At 46.6% G+C, this 14,342-nt stretch overlaps 1 protein-coding gene across 1 annotated transcript in view; it reads right to left on the bottom strand.

Moving 5' to 3' along the window:
- The window catches only part of Stacl (SH3 and cysteine-rich domain-containing protein), a 348,123-nt gene that overhangs the window by 321,443 nt on the left and 12,338 nt on the right, over nt 1-14,342 (bottom strand). The gene's annotated exons all lie outside the window — the stretch shown is intronic.

The following is a 14,342-nucleotide window of genomic DNA, read 5'->3' as shown; positions in this document are numbered from 1 at the left end:
GCAGTTTGCAGGAAAAAAGACTGGTGATATGTTTCGGTGCGGGCTTTCACAGGGTAGACGGCGTTAGGGTGAGAATTACGGGAAATACGATGAACGCAGGTAATAGGAATAACTTCGTGATTAAAGGTATGAAAAAATTTATGATATAAGGAAAGACGGGCGATCTTGCGATGACAGGCCAATGTGCGGAGATTAAGCTGAGACTTTAGTGCGGAAACGCTAGTGTGGTATGAAAAATTAGAGCAAACAAATCTTGCAGCGCGATTCTGGACTAATTCGAGTGTGTCAATCAGGTTAGCAAAGCTAGGATCATAGGCGGAGCATGAAAACTCCAATTTTGACCGTAAAAATGTTTAGTAAGCAAGCAATTTTATGGAACGCGGTGCTAAGGCAAGATTACGGCGCAGGTACCCTAAAACTTGATCAGCTGAACTTGTTCCTATCAAGTAGAGTAACCATGACGATACTCGCCACAAGAGAGAAAAAAAAATAAAAATGGGAATTACGCCGACCCGCCGCGGTGGCTCAGTGGTTAGGGCGCTCGACTACTGATCCGGAGTTCCCGGGTTCGAACCCGACCGCGGCGGCTGCGTTTTTATGGAGGAAAAACGCCAAGGCGCCCGTGTGCTGTGCGATGTCAGTGCACGTTAAAGATCCCCAGGTGGTCGAAATTATTCCGGAGACCTCCACTACGGCACCTATTCTTCCTTTCTTCTTTCATTCCCTCCTTTATCCCTTCCCTTACGGCGCGGTTCAGGTGTCCAACGATATACGACACAGATACTGCACCATTTCCTTTCCCCAAAAACCAATTATTATTATTATTATTATTAATCACGCCGAGGAGGAACGCAAGGCTGAAGCTTGAAAAAGACATAAAATTAAAAAAAAACAACGAAATTTGCAGGCAGGTCGGTTTTCACAGTAGAGGACGAAACACACTGGAGAAAGACGATGTCCGAGGCGTTCAATACCCGACCCAGCTCCCAGAGTTTCGGCCAGTCCATCCCGCTTCCCCATATTTTCTCAATTCACCGGTTGGCTTGGGGAACCTCTTTCCCTACCGACCCCGTTCCTTTCTCTCCTTATCTTTCATTACAGAGTAGGCAAGGAGAAAGGGGAGAGACGAGGCAAGCCGCAGGCCAGTCACGCGAGCCGGCCATTTTGCCGTCATTCCGACGCAGGTTGCCGCCCTTGATGAGAACCTCCTTCTCCCCCCTCTCCCCCTTTCCCTCTTTTGGGTCGCCATTGAACGCCGAAAGCGATCGACCCTACTCGTCGACGGGTGCCAGCTGCGCCCAGCACAGCTGACGCGGTGAAGAACGTTGCGTGCGACGTTCCTCCGTAGCCGGGTTACCCTGAAAACGCTGCGTGTCCCCAGTGAAACGGTGATAATAGGCAGATGTGGAAAGAGAGAAAGAAAGAAAAGAAAGAGAGAAAGAAGAAGGAAGGAAAGAAAGAAAGAAAGAGGCTTGCCGCGTCCCTCCCAAGAGGCAATCTATACTATGACACGTGCTTAAGCTTTCACTCAAGTGCCTTCCTTAGCGACAATGCTCGGTTCAAGGTTAAGACCACAACTCGATCTGGGGCTACCTCTCAGGGTGAGACGGTGCAGCCGTCACCGACGCATACGCGAAGCACGTTGTAACAGATATTAGTACCAAATGTTGTTGCTTTTGTTCTTGTTGCCAGGAAGAAAGAAAAGGAAAATGCACAGGCCTGCTCACTGGCTCAAGCCGAGCCACAATCGCTACCACGTGCAGATAGTAGGAGAGTTGAAAGATGAGATAGAAAGACGGATAGTAAAGACGCGCTAAAGACAAGGCCAATCCTGGAAGCAGTGCAATACCGGGCCAACCGGTGGTGGTAGTGAAGCAACCTTCAAACTTTCCACCACATTTCCAAAAATAAGTCCAATTGAACCCGTATCAGATACTCTACGGGGTCTGGACATTCGCTATGATAGTACGAAATCACTATTGCGATGGGTAAACCCCGAGCAAGATGTTTCGATGTGTGTGGGTTTGTGCTGAAGAAATGAAGAAATTACAGTAAATATTGCCTTGACCGGGTTTCGAACCCGCGGTGGCGTGAACAGATCAACTTCACTGGGCTGTGCACAAGGGCACTATGCTCTCATTAGGCGTGATATACTATGCCTTCACTAGGCGTGAGATCATAATGGTCTCACTATGCACTTGGCGTGATTGACGCAGCCGATCACTCCTCGTGTTAAACTGCAACGCACTCTCGCGCAGAGCATTGCACATCTGCTATGTTAAGACGATTCTACTTGTTTCTTGCACTCACCAGGCTGGCAAAGAAGGAAAAACGGTAAGGCGCCCGTGTGCTGTGCGATGCCAGTGCACGTTAAATATCCCCAGGTGATCGAAATTATTCCGGAGCCCTCCATTACGGCACCTCTTTCTTCCTTTCTTCTTTCACTCCCTCCTTTATCCCTTCCTTTACCGCGCGGTTCAGGTGTCCAACGATATATGAGACAGCTAGATACTGCGCCATTTCATTTTCCCAAAAAACCAATTATATAATTATATAATACAACGGCGCAAACTAAAACTGAAAGCATATCCTTCTTATTCGCTGCCTAGAAGACTGTGATAAATGCAATTAACGAATTCTTACCTCGGATCTTAATTACATAAAGACTTTATCCCAAAAAATTAGCTCTGGCTGAAACCAGCCTCCACAGTCTTCATCTCTGACGCCGGTAATTTGAAGGTCACCATCTCAAATGCTTTACGACTTCACTTGCCTTTGTTTTACTCCATTACCGTGGAATAACATACCACAAATTTCTGTAATATCTTGGGGCCTTACTAATGATGAATCAATGAACACAGGCTGTGGACAATCGAATGTATTGCGCATGAAGTGCGTTAATATTGATAGTTTGCAGACAAAACCTATAATTTTACCAAAAAAATTGATCCCATCTGCTACTCATTTTCAGCTACTCTACTAAATCCACTCCATCAAACTCAGTTCTGTGGTTGCTGAGAAAAACAAATATATTTCTTCGCGTCCGCATATTTAAACAACTTGAATGTTAGCTTCCATATTTAATAACGGAGTAGAGTGCACCCATTACTGCAGACGAAAAAAGGAGAAATGCTTTCAGGAGTTACAGAGCACATAAGCGGCTTCGGCGATTTAGGAACATCGAATTATGCTAATTCATCTTAAGCCGATTCACCGGTTGCCGGTGTATTGTCTGTTTTTCTTCCTGGAAACTAGTCAGGTCAACGTGAACGACCTCGCCACATAACTGCATAAGCTTTCGTAATGCACTAACCACGTTAGAACTAATCTCCTCACGGGAACGGAAATTGAAACTAATGGTTCCCCGGTTGTTGGCAATGTCGCAACAGAGAATTACGCCGTTGCCACATTACTGGAAGAGCACTGTGATGTAGCGGCATTCTCCCGTTCGAGGCTTAGTTGTCAGGTTCGGCTACTCGGACTTCCTATATTCGTACTTTTATTTCAGCTCTACCTCATGTTGTGAGGCTCGCGCTGCCACCATCAGCGCCAAGAGAGAATGGAGGGCCGTAACGGCGTTGCAAGTGCAGGCGGTAGGAAAAGGTGGAGCCTTACCTGCGTTCGGATACCCGTGCCGAGTGTTCGTTAATAATAGAGTAAGCTAGACAGAGGCCTGTAATGGAAGAGACAGGACGCAGGTAAGGTTTCTGTTACGAATGGAAATAAAGAACTGTGCTGTTGTAGCTGTTTGTTATTTTACGTGCACAGTCTATCATACCAACAGTATCATTTAGTAAGGTATAGTCTAACCTTCTTGTGTTAATTTTTTTCCTTGCGCCTACCCTGGGTGCTTCTGTTTGCCGCGAAGCCTTTGCAATACACAGCATTCTTCAACGAGCTAGGATAGCTTCGATGTCATTTATTTATCTACGCAGGGCTCGTTCCAAAATAAAAACGTGAAAAAGTTTTTGCGTACATCGCATCTTAGATATCGCAGTTGGTTCTTCACGCATTGCGGTTAGTTTGTCTCTTCCGCCGCACTTGCGTGCATCGCAAGATACAAACTTCTGCCAGCAAGTTAGCTAGAAAGCAGTCTAACTTGCCTTAAGCAAATGTAATAATACGTTTAAAATCATTCTGGTAGTGTAAAACAAAAAAGAATAGTTGCTTGCTGCCCGACAGTGAATGCATATGAAAATATTGTTTAAGTATATTAGCACCGACAAATTCTTTCCACATAGGCAACTCAAGGCGATAGATTATTAAACAAATAAATATAAAGACACCGTAGACGGAAAGAAAATCAAGGGAAACTGAGCCGCCTTTTGACACAACTTTCAGAACGAAAAAAAACGAAAGAAAACGGACTCCGAATCAAGATATACAAGAGGAAAAATAGTGCAGACCGTAGAGAGTAAAAACAGCCCTCCGCACGCTTGACGAAGTACCGCTCAGCAGATGCTAACTAAAAGGGTAAATTAAGCACGGATGTGGTAGATAAATAATCCTGCACATGAAGTACAAATGTACCCCAAACGATTGAAATGAAAGGCGAAGAAAACGACTTTACCACAAACAGGAAGAGGAGATCTTACTTAGGGGTCTTTTCACTTCAAAGACGCGATGACCGTCGACTGAAAATGTTAATGAAAATCGACTGCTTTTCTCCTTCACGACGGAACATTTTGATGTTTTAATATTCGCGACTGAGGTGTCCGTTCACTTTTCATTTGACGCTGACGAGATATGCGTAAAGGCGCTGAAAGAAGTCAGTGGAACACACTCTGTCTTATTTATGTAATTAACGTGTGGCCTAACGAAACTTAACAGGCGCTGCAGAAGTGTACTGGCAGTTCGCTGCCGCGGTGGATCAGTACTGATGGCGCTCGGCTGTTGACGCAAAAGACGCGGGTTCCACCCTGGCTGCGGCGGTGGAATTTCGATGGAGGCGAAATTCCAGAGGCCCATGTACTGTGGTCTGCGCGATGCCAGTTCACGTTAAAGAATGCCAGGTAGTCGAAATTTCCGAAGCCCTTCACTACGGCGTCTGATAGCCTGAGTCGCTTTGGTACGTTAAACCCCATAAATCACAATCACCACAAGCACCACAATCGTACGGCCTTTGGTGCAGTTTCTCCTGGGTACGCCAGTCATAATAATACCTGGTGCAAGCGTGGACCATCTCAGAGTATTGTATCCTGTATGGTTATATCTGCACCTGCATCTAAGTACAGCTTTTGTCAAAAGTATGAAGTGTAAGGAATGTGAATGTGGGCCACCCTCTGTTACTCGATTGAGGTCACCATGGTTCCGATTCACATGAAGGGGGAGAGAAGCTCTTGCTCTCAGCTTCCAAAAGTTAAGACTTCTATTTGATAGCACATGAGCAGTACAACACGGTTTAGAAACGAATCCCTGGGGTCTATTATTTTTGACGAAGGATTTACACATGCTCATGCATACAACCGATGTACCGAAAGAGTGCATAGGCTGTGAAGCGTACCTGGTAAACACCGTCTTCCGAAAGGAAGTGGTGCTGCGTGTTTATGACCGTGTTGCCATCAAGGCCTGATCAAGGCCTTATCAAGGTCTCATCAGGCCTGATGACTAGACAAACAACGTGTATGCATGTTTCGGTTCTGTACCAACGGTTGTTTATCTCACCTGTACGGCAGGCAATATGAGTAATGCAAGCAGTAAGCTATAGAAAGGTTCATGATGAGGTTCTCATTAGCGGGGTCGTCATTAATCAGGCGATACAAGGAACGATCGTCGGGAAGGTCCGCCCGTAAGCCATCGAAACAGGCTCCGCTGCAGAAATCGTGTTCATTAGCTAGCCTTGTTTACGAGCATACTTGGGGAGGCAACTTATAGAACTCAGCTGCAAGGAGTGGCCATTAAGGCAAACATCAGGACTCTGAGGGAAAGAAACAATGAAAACAAAAGACAGATGCAAAGAAATATGTTAAGAATGTTCACCGGCCGCGGTGGGTAAGTAGCTCTGGCGTTCGGCTGCTGAGGGGTTGAATTCAAGTTTCGCAGGCCTGCATTTCGTTGGAAACAAACGGCAAAAAACAACCCTCCACTGTGCGATGTCAGTTCACGCTGAAGTAAAGCTTTGTTCAACTGGAGAAATTGAACCAGACTCCTCCACTATGACGGCGCTCATAGCTGACGGGCTTGTTCAGATCGTTATTCTCAATATGTTAATAATAATAATACAAAACAAGGTTATCCACCTCCACTCAAGTCTACGTGTAACATGATAAATTCTGGGACAAAACGTTCCGAAGTGAATGAAGGGTAAAGAAGAGGGCGTCGTAGCGGACGGCCCTCACTTAGGCCCCCAGGGTTTGTGGTTGTGCGAAGACATCGCACAGCACAAGGCCGTTTTATGTGCTTAGGCTGCTTAGAATTATGGCCACCGCTGCCGGGATCAAACCCTCGACCTTGGATTCAGGAGCCCAACTCCAAAGCAACTGACCGACCGTGGTATACGCCTAGCATCATTACATTAGGCAAACGAAACTGAACAAGAGTATACGGCGGAGGTTCAGTGTGCTAAGGCACCATCATTTATACAAACGATTTCGCATAGGCAAAGCGCTTATCATTGACGGTGATGAAATGGGGCCTTCGTTCTGGGCAGGAATCCCCGGTGATGGGAGGAGGGTTAGATATAGGAAGGGTGGTAGGATGGGGACCATGAGGTGTAAGATAAGTTGTCTTTGAGCTGGAAAAATATTTTCAAGCTCACAGTCCCCAATCTAACCCCCTTCCACACTCTCCTCCCCCTCACCGGGGTTCCTGCCCACAGAGAAGAAACCACTTCCTCACAGTCAATGACAAACACTTTGCCCATACGAACAGAAGTCCTCTCGTTGAAGTTGCGGCTAAGCACAAAAGCTTTCCCCTCAATCCTCTTTCACCTTTTTTTGCGTTCTCAAGAATCACATCTTCCTGCCTTCTCCCTACCCCACACTAATGAATCAAGGCTCTGTTTATCATACTGCGTACTATTAACTTACACCTGCAACTATCCATTGCAGAATTTCCCACTGATCCAGATGACCTCGCTAAGCCCCCCAGACTTTTGACAACATCACCAATTTTCATAAATAGACGAGACGCCGCTTCCCGCCTCTCCACCCCGACCTCGAAAGAGCTCAAAATACTCTGCAACGCAGAATTAGACGCATTCAATTCTTAGCCTCTCCAGGCTATTACTAATCACCAACATAGAACATAGTAATTGGTTTCTTGACGAAATTAAAGGCGCAGTATCTGTCTCATATATCAACGGACACCTGAACTGCACCGTACTGAAAGGGGTAAAGGATGGAATGAAATGAAGAGGTGCCGCAGTGCAGGGCTCCGGAACAATTTCGACCATCTGGGGATATTTACCGTGCGCTGACATCGCTTAGCACACGGCGCCTTAGCGTTTTGCCTCCATAAAAACGCAGCCGCCGCGGTCGGGTTCGAACTCGCGCGGAGAACTCGCAACTCGGGCGCACATCCTTTGGTGATGCGAAAATGACCCGCCAAACGGGCTCTCCTGCCAGCTTCCTCTATGGAAAGCTGGAAGAAGCTCCTTGCCCAGTCAGACAAAACCACTCAACACGCACGGATTTCGTGGGCCCAGGATGTCGCCCCCCCCCCCCCCCCCGGGGGCCACACAGGACCCACCTGCCCCAATTTCCGACGACACGTGAGGCAAATAACGTTCGCTCTCTCTCTCTCAGAGGGCCTTCCTATTTTGTACCGAATAGAGTCCAGTACCGACAATTCTTTTGCTTCGTCCTTTTGAGAACTAGTTTTTGAGGAAGGGAATAAGCGCAGCACCTCTCTCGCATATCTAGATGGACAAACGAAACGCGCCGTAAGGAAACAGAGGATGGTGGGAGTGAAAGGAGAAAGAGAAAGATGTGCCGTAGTGGAGGGCTCCGAAATAATTTCGACCACCCGGCGATCTATAACGTGCGCTAACGTCGCACAGTCTGTCCGTTGTTGCAGGAAGAAAGAAAGGAAGGAAAGTGCACAGGCCTGCTCACTGGCTCAAGCCGAGCCACAATCGCTACCACGTGCAGATAGTAGGAGAGTTGTAAGGGGGGATAGAAAGACAAGCTAGCAAAGACGCGCTAAGACAAGGCCGATCCCGGAGGTAGTGCAATATCGGGCCAACCGGTGGCGGGAGTGAAGCATCCTTCAAACTCTCCGCCACATTTCCAAAAATAAGTACAACTTGGACCCGTAACAGATACTCTACGGGTCCGGACAATCGCTCGTCGCACAGACATCGGGCTTCCTCTTTTTCTCTAAGAGCTGTCCGTCTATCAACCGGGAGTGAGGAAGTTATCTTCCCTCTCCTCTCTATGGCGGCCGCCTTTCGATGGAGGCGAAACGCTAAGGCGCCCGTGTGCTGTGCGATGTCAGTGCACGTTAAAGATCCCCAGGTGGTCGAAACTATTCCGGAGCCCTCCGCTACGGCACCTCTTTCTTCCTGTCTTCTCTCAGTACCTCCTTTATCCCTTCCCTTACGGTGGCGGTTCAGGTGTCTGCCGATATGCGAGAGAGATACTTTGCTATTTGCTCCGCGAGTTCTACCTTGAACGATTAATAACTGGACGCCCCACTCCAGTTGAAACCAACACAGTGCTGTGCGCGTGTGATTTAATTCCTCTAGAATGAACTAATCACGCGCACAACCTGGACACATTTCTTATTGTGTAAATAGTTTGTACGTATTACTTCTTCCCCTATCCTCTCTTCCTGTCCCCTCGCCTGTTTCATTTCATTTCTCGATTCTGCCTGCTATCCTTTATTTCCACTGGCCCAGCTCAGGTGCTTCAGTATTGATGGCAGATGCTGGGGTTAGCAAAAATCTTTTCCTTCCTTTTTACTATTATTTTAATAAAAAAACTACTACCACCACCACCTGTGTTGCGTAATTTTAAAGCGCCAGTGTTAAGGGCCCCATGTCGCAGAAAACCCGGTTTCGTCGGCGTCGACGGAGTTGACCGTGAGCGAAAAATTCCAGAAGCATCAATAAATAAAACCGAGTACAAAATCTGTCGAGTTAGAAAACAGAACCAGGGCCTCCGCAATGCGAGACGACCACGCTAACCACACCGCCACGCCAGCTCGATGGTTTGGAATGAACACAACCGCGTCTAAAAGAATACGGTGTTGTCTTATAAGGGTGGTTTTCCTTCACTTACGGCATGGTTTGGGTGTCCACCGGGATATGCTTCCTTTCCTTCAAATGTCCGGGGGAGGCGTCGCGCCGAACGGATGATGGCGTTCCAGGGATCCATTGGCAGCGCTGCAGCACGCTGTCGCGTCCTGCTCTTAAAGACGAAGCTTAAGCGTTTTCCAATTTATTTGGGTCTGGTGGGGGTGCCAGCCTACGTCCCAATTTGTAATGGTCAACAATTTGCCCGTAAATTTGCAGGCGCTCCTCTTTCTCCCAATACTCGGGGGGGGGGGGGGGGGGGGTCTCTACGGCTACCCGAAATATAGAACTCGGACTAGCTGGCGACCCCGCCGCGGTGGCTCAGTGGTTAGGGCGCTCGATTACTGATCCGGAGTTCCCGGGTTCGAACCCGACCGCGGCGGCTGCGTTTTTATGGAGGAAAAACGCTAAGGCGCCCGTGTGCTGTGCGATGTCAATGCACGTTAAAGATCCCCAGGTGGTCGAAATTATTCCGGAGCCCTCCACTACGGCACCTCTTCTTCCTTTCTTCTTTCACTTCCTCCTTTACGTAACCCTTCCCTTACGGCGCGGTTCAGGTGTCCAACGATATATGAGACAGATTTTGCGCCATTTCCTTTCCCCCAAAACCAATTATTAGCTGGCGCGTTAAAGATCTTCATGTGGTCGAAATTATTCCGGAGCCCTCCACTACGGCATCTCTCTCTTGCTTTCTTCTTTCACTCCCTCCTTTATCCCTTCCCTTACGGCGCGGTTCAGGTGTCCAACAATATATGAGACAGATACTGCGCCATTTACTTTCCCCAAAAACCAATATTATTAGCTCTCGAGCCGCTTAGCTCATAAATAAGCACAGCGAAAGGACGTACGCACTCTAGTACGCAGTCTACTTGGGTGCCGCCAGCCGTGCGGCGCTACTCGAAGCAGCAATTAAGTTGGAAAACTACAAAACGTCTGGAACATCCCTTACTTCAGATGTGGCTCTCTCTCTTTATAAACAACATGATGGTGAATACTTAGCAGAATGTGGATCACTCCAACAAAGGGTCTTCTGTGGCAGGCATCTTTAGTTATTTGTCAAGGAATGTTATCTAAGGCTTTACGTTTATGTGCGCTGTTTAGAGAGGCGTGCGGTCGCGAAGGGCTGAATAGCTAGCTTTATCAGCCGTCATTTCTTCCATGAGCGTCTTGTTTTTGCTTTTTTTTCCTCCGAAAAAAAATCGTTAATTGGTAGCGGCGCTAGGTACATTGATTTTAAGGAAGGAAAATGACGCAGTGACTGTCACTTATGTTGGTAGACAAAACCATGCCGTCAGGGAAGACATGAAAGGAGGGATTGAAAGAAAGGAAGAGGTGCTGCAGTACAGGGCTCCGGAATTATTTTGAGCACCTGAGGATCTTTAACGTGCACTGTCATCGTACAGCCGTCAGGCGCCTTTTGTGTGTCGCCTGAAACGCGGCCGCCGCGGTCGGGTTCGAACCCGGGTGGTGCGGCTCAGTAGACGAGCACGCTAACCACTGAGCCACCGTGGCTTTTGACGTCCGTTTGTAAAAAATATTCTGCAAAATTTCACCTAATAGTACATGTGGCGGGAATTCGTGAAAGTATTGAGTTCATCGAGTGCTCATCAATACACTAGTCACTTTGTACATGAATGGAACAGACAATAAAACTGGTAATGCAGCCCACACAAATCCTTCCAACGTCTACATACATGGCGTCTGTGCGGGTGGAGCATGCCAATCCCGTGCGCGACATCTTCGTTTTTGAGGAAAGGAAATGGCGCAGTGTCTCACTTCGCTCGGTCGAGACCCGAACCGCGCCGTAAGGAAACGGGTAAAGGAGGGAGTGAAAGAAGGAAGAAAAGGGTGCCGTAGTGGAGAGTCTAATAATGGGAATAATAATAATAATTGGTATGGGGGGAAAGGAAATGACGCAGTATCTGTCTCATTTATCGTTGGACACCTGAACCGCGCCGTAAAGTAAGGGATAAAGAAGAGGTGAAAGATGAAAGGAAGCGAGAGGTGCTGCAGTGGAGGGCTCCGAAATAATTTCAACCACCTGGTGATCGAAAAAATTGTTTTTTGGGAAAAGGTAATGGCGCAGTATCTGTCTCACACATCGGCGGAAGCCTGAACCGCGCCGTAGGGGAGGGAATAAAGGAGGGAGTGAAAAAAGAAAGGAAGAGGTGCCGTAGTAGAAACTCCGGTACAATTTCGACCACCAGGGGATCTTTAACGTGCACTGACATCGCATAATACACGGGCGCTTATAGCGTTTCGCCTCCATCGAAACGCGGCCGTCACTGTCGGGTTCGAACCCGGGAACTCCGAATCAGTAGCCGAGCGCCCTAACCACTCAGCCACCGCAGTGGGCACCTAACAACGGAATAAGAATCCAGTCTCGCGCGTCTTGCATGATCACGAGGCGACGAACAGTGTACGTCGAGGCTTCCTCCAGCGGTAGCCCCGGCGTACCCTTCCCTCCCTGAGAGGCACCGCAGCTCAACCTTGCGAGTGAGGGGGAAAGGGAATCCTCGGCGCGTGGCTCCGCTACGGCGGCGGCCGCGATCGACCGTGCACGGCTCCCAGGGGCGTCGTGACCACTCGTCGGCGCCGTGGCGGCAGCGCTTCTCCTGGCCGCGCACGGCAATGAAGGAGCGGCGGGCTGCGCTGCTTACCAAGGCACGTATCGGCGACGCGTGCTGTGACGGCGCGGTGAGTAGCTGCTACCGCAGAGAGGAGCGAGGCGCCACGGTCACGTTCGCGCCATTGATCGCCCTACTGTAACGTTAGACCTCTTGGAATATGGAAATCTTTGTTTACGCCAAATTTGTGCTCTCGGTTTGGTGGCTTGTTTTATTATCAGACACCGCGATTTGAATCCAATTGCATCTGTGCGCTCCTCCTAACAGACGCACTTACTGCTTGCATGCGTCGTAATTCATCGTCATCATTTATTGATGCCTTAAGGACCCTTCACAGGGTATTACATAAGGGGGGGGGGGCGACGTACGTAGGACAATACAAGAACAAAGCCAAAGAGGTTGAAAAAAAAACAAATCTAGTAAAACATATATATATTTATATATGTACATATATATATATATATATATATATATATATATATATATATATATATATATATATATTTATATATATATATATATATATATATATATATATATATATATATATATATGTGTGTGTGTGTGTTACGAACGTAGGTTGCGTTGGCTCCGCAGAATAAAGATTTAAGAGAAGTGGGCACTTCTACAAAGACACTTTTATTTATCAACGTTTCGACCGCACCGCGGTCGAAACGTTGATAAATAAAAGTGTCTTTGTAGAAGTGCCTACTTCTCTTAAATATATATATATATATATATATATATATATATATATATATATATATATATATATATATATATTTATATATATATATATAAACATACAATGAGGGCAACTAGGACAACAAATACAATAAGTAACATCAAATGAGAACACAATTAAAACAGTTACAAAAAAAATCAATCGAGTAGAGAAGGGGATTTAAAAACGAGTTGCTCAAGCAGATCAAACTATGGGCGAGAAAAGAAATATAGACAAATTTAATGTTCAAAGAAAGACAGTAACCGGTCTTTGAATTTGGCAGGGTCACTTTCCATGACAGTAGAATCTGGCAATTCATTCCATTCCTGTATTGCGATTGGTAGCAATGACTTATTAAAAGCAGATGCTGATTCATGCAGGCGCTGTATACTTAAGCTATTCAATAAGCGTCGAGATGAACGTGCTGGTGGGCGAAGAAAAGTTTGGCGCAGATGCGTGAAATGATAGAATATCATCTGAAAGGGGCATAGTCATGATATCTTGCGGCGAAAGACCAATGAGAGAAGATCCAGTGATGATTTTATACTGCTGATACTGATTTTGTAGTCGTATTTTGAATTATTTCTATTTGCCTATTACGGTTAGTGTAAGCCACTTTGATTTGTATCCAATAGTATCTGTACGCTCCACCTAACATGAATGAATGATGATGAATTTTCATGGCGCAATGACAGCTTCGGCAAAAGAGCGCCATGGCACAGGGTAGTTTTCATTTCACAAGGTGGGGTTAAAGACCCATTTCCCAAGCATTTCACCCAAAAGAAGCCGAACACCAGGCAGGAAAAAGCTTGTACCTAGTGTATCACCGGTTGGTACACGGCGGCACGCGGGATGGAATCCCGCACCTGCCGCATGCGAGGCGGATGCTCAGCCACTTGGCCACCGCTGCGGTAGTCCACCTCCTAACCGACGCACTTATTGCTTGAATACATCGTAGTTCTTCCTATTTGCCTATTACGCTTAGTGTTAGCAATTTTGAAAAGAACTAACAGAGAAAAACAAAATCACGGCTCATAGAGGAAACCAAACAGAGGAAACGTGATCTTTTAACAGACTTCTATGAAGAGGATCTTCAATACGCGAAGGAAAAGAAGCATCCCCACTAACATCTTAACAAGCGTTGCTAACATGCATCCATGTACAACATTCGTGGACAAAAATTTTGACTCCAATGTTGGAAACTTTTAAGGTATTATTATCGAGATATTTACGGTAATAGTCGATTCCTCCGACGTGTGGCAAATTCATTCGCGAAATGTTTTTCCATCGCTCGCTTCGAGCAATTAGGAGTGCAATAGAAAACGAATGCAGAACGCTTTTGCAATGTAAGCCTGTCGGCAATAGATCTCAGTATGTATTGATAGCTTTAGTGAAAGTCATACAATATATGAAAAAAAAATTGGGTTCGTAAACTAAACTATTTCCCGCTGAAAAATGCTTTTGTCCAGAATTGCTGGGTATGTGAAGTGGATAGAGCAGAGTTCACTGGGGAATGATATTAACGGGATCAAGTGCTAGCCACCTAAACAGGAGGTCACAAAGTAAGGAATGTAATCGCGTCATACATGTTTGCGAAGATCTTCGCGGGTTAAATATTGATAATGTTGCCATTTTTGAAAAGTTTACCTTCAAGACATTCGTATTGAACATTCGCAAGGACATTCGTATTGATGAGTTTGGATGTAATAACGGGAAGTTCGAGTTTCGAGGCTGTAATGGTCTTGTGGGCTGCACA

The sequence above is a fragment of the Amblyomma americanum genome, chromosome 11 (genome assembly GCF_052857255.1).
Source record: "Amblyomma americanum isolate KBUSLIRL-KWMA chromosome 11, ASM5285725v1, whole genome shotgun sequence".
Classification (NCBI taxonomy): domain Eukaryota; kingdom Metazoa; phylum Arthropoda; class Arachnida; order Ixodida; family Ixodidae; genus Amblyomma; species Amblyomma americanum.
This window is presented reverse-complemented; position numbering and strand designations above follow the sequence as displayed.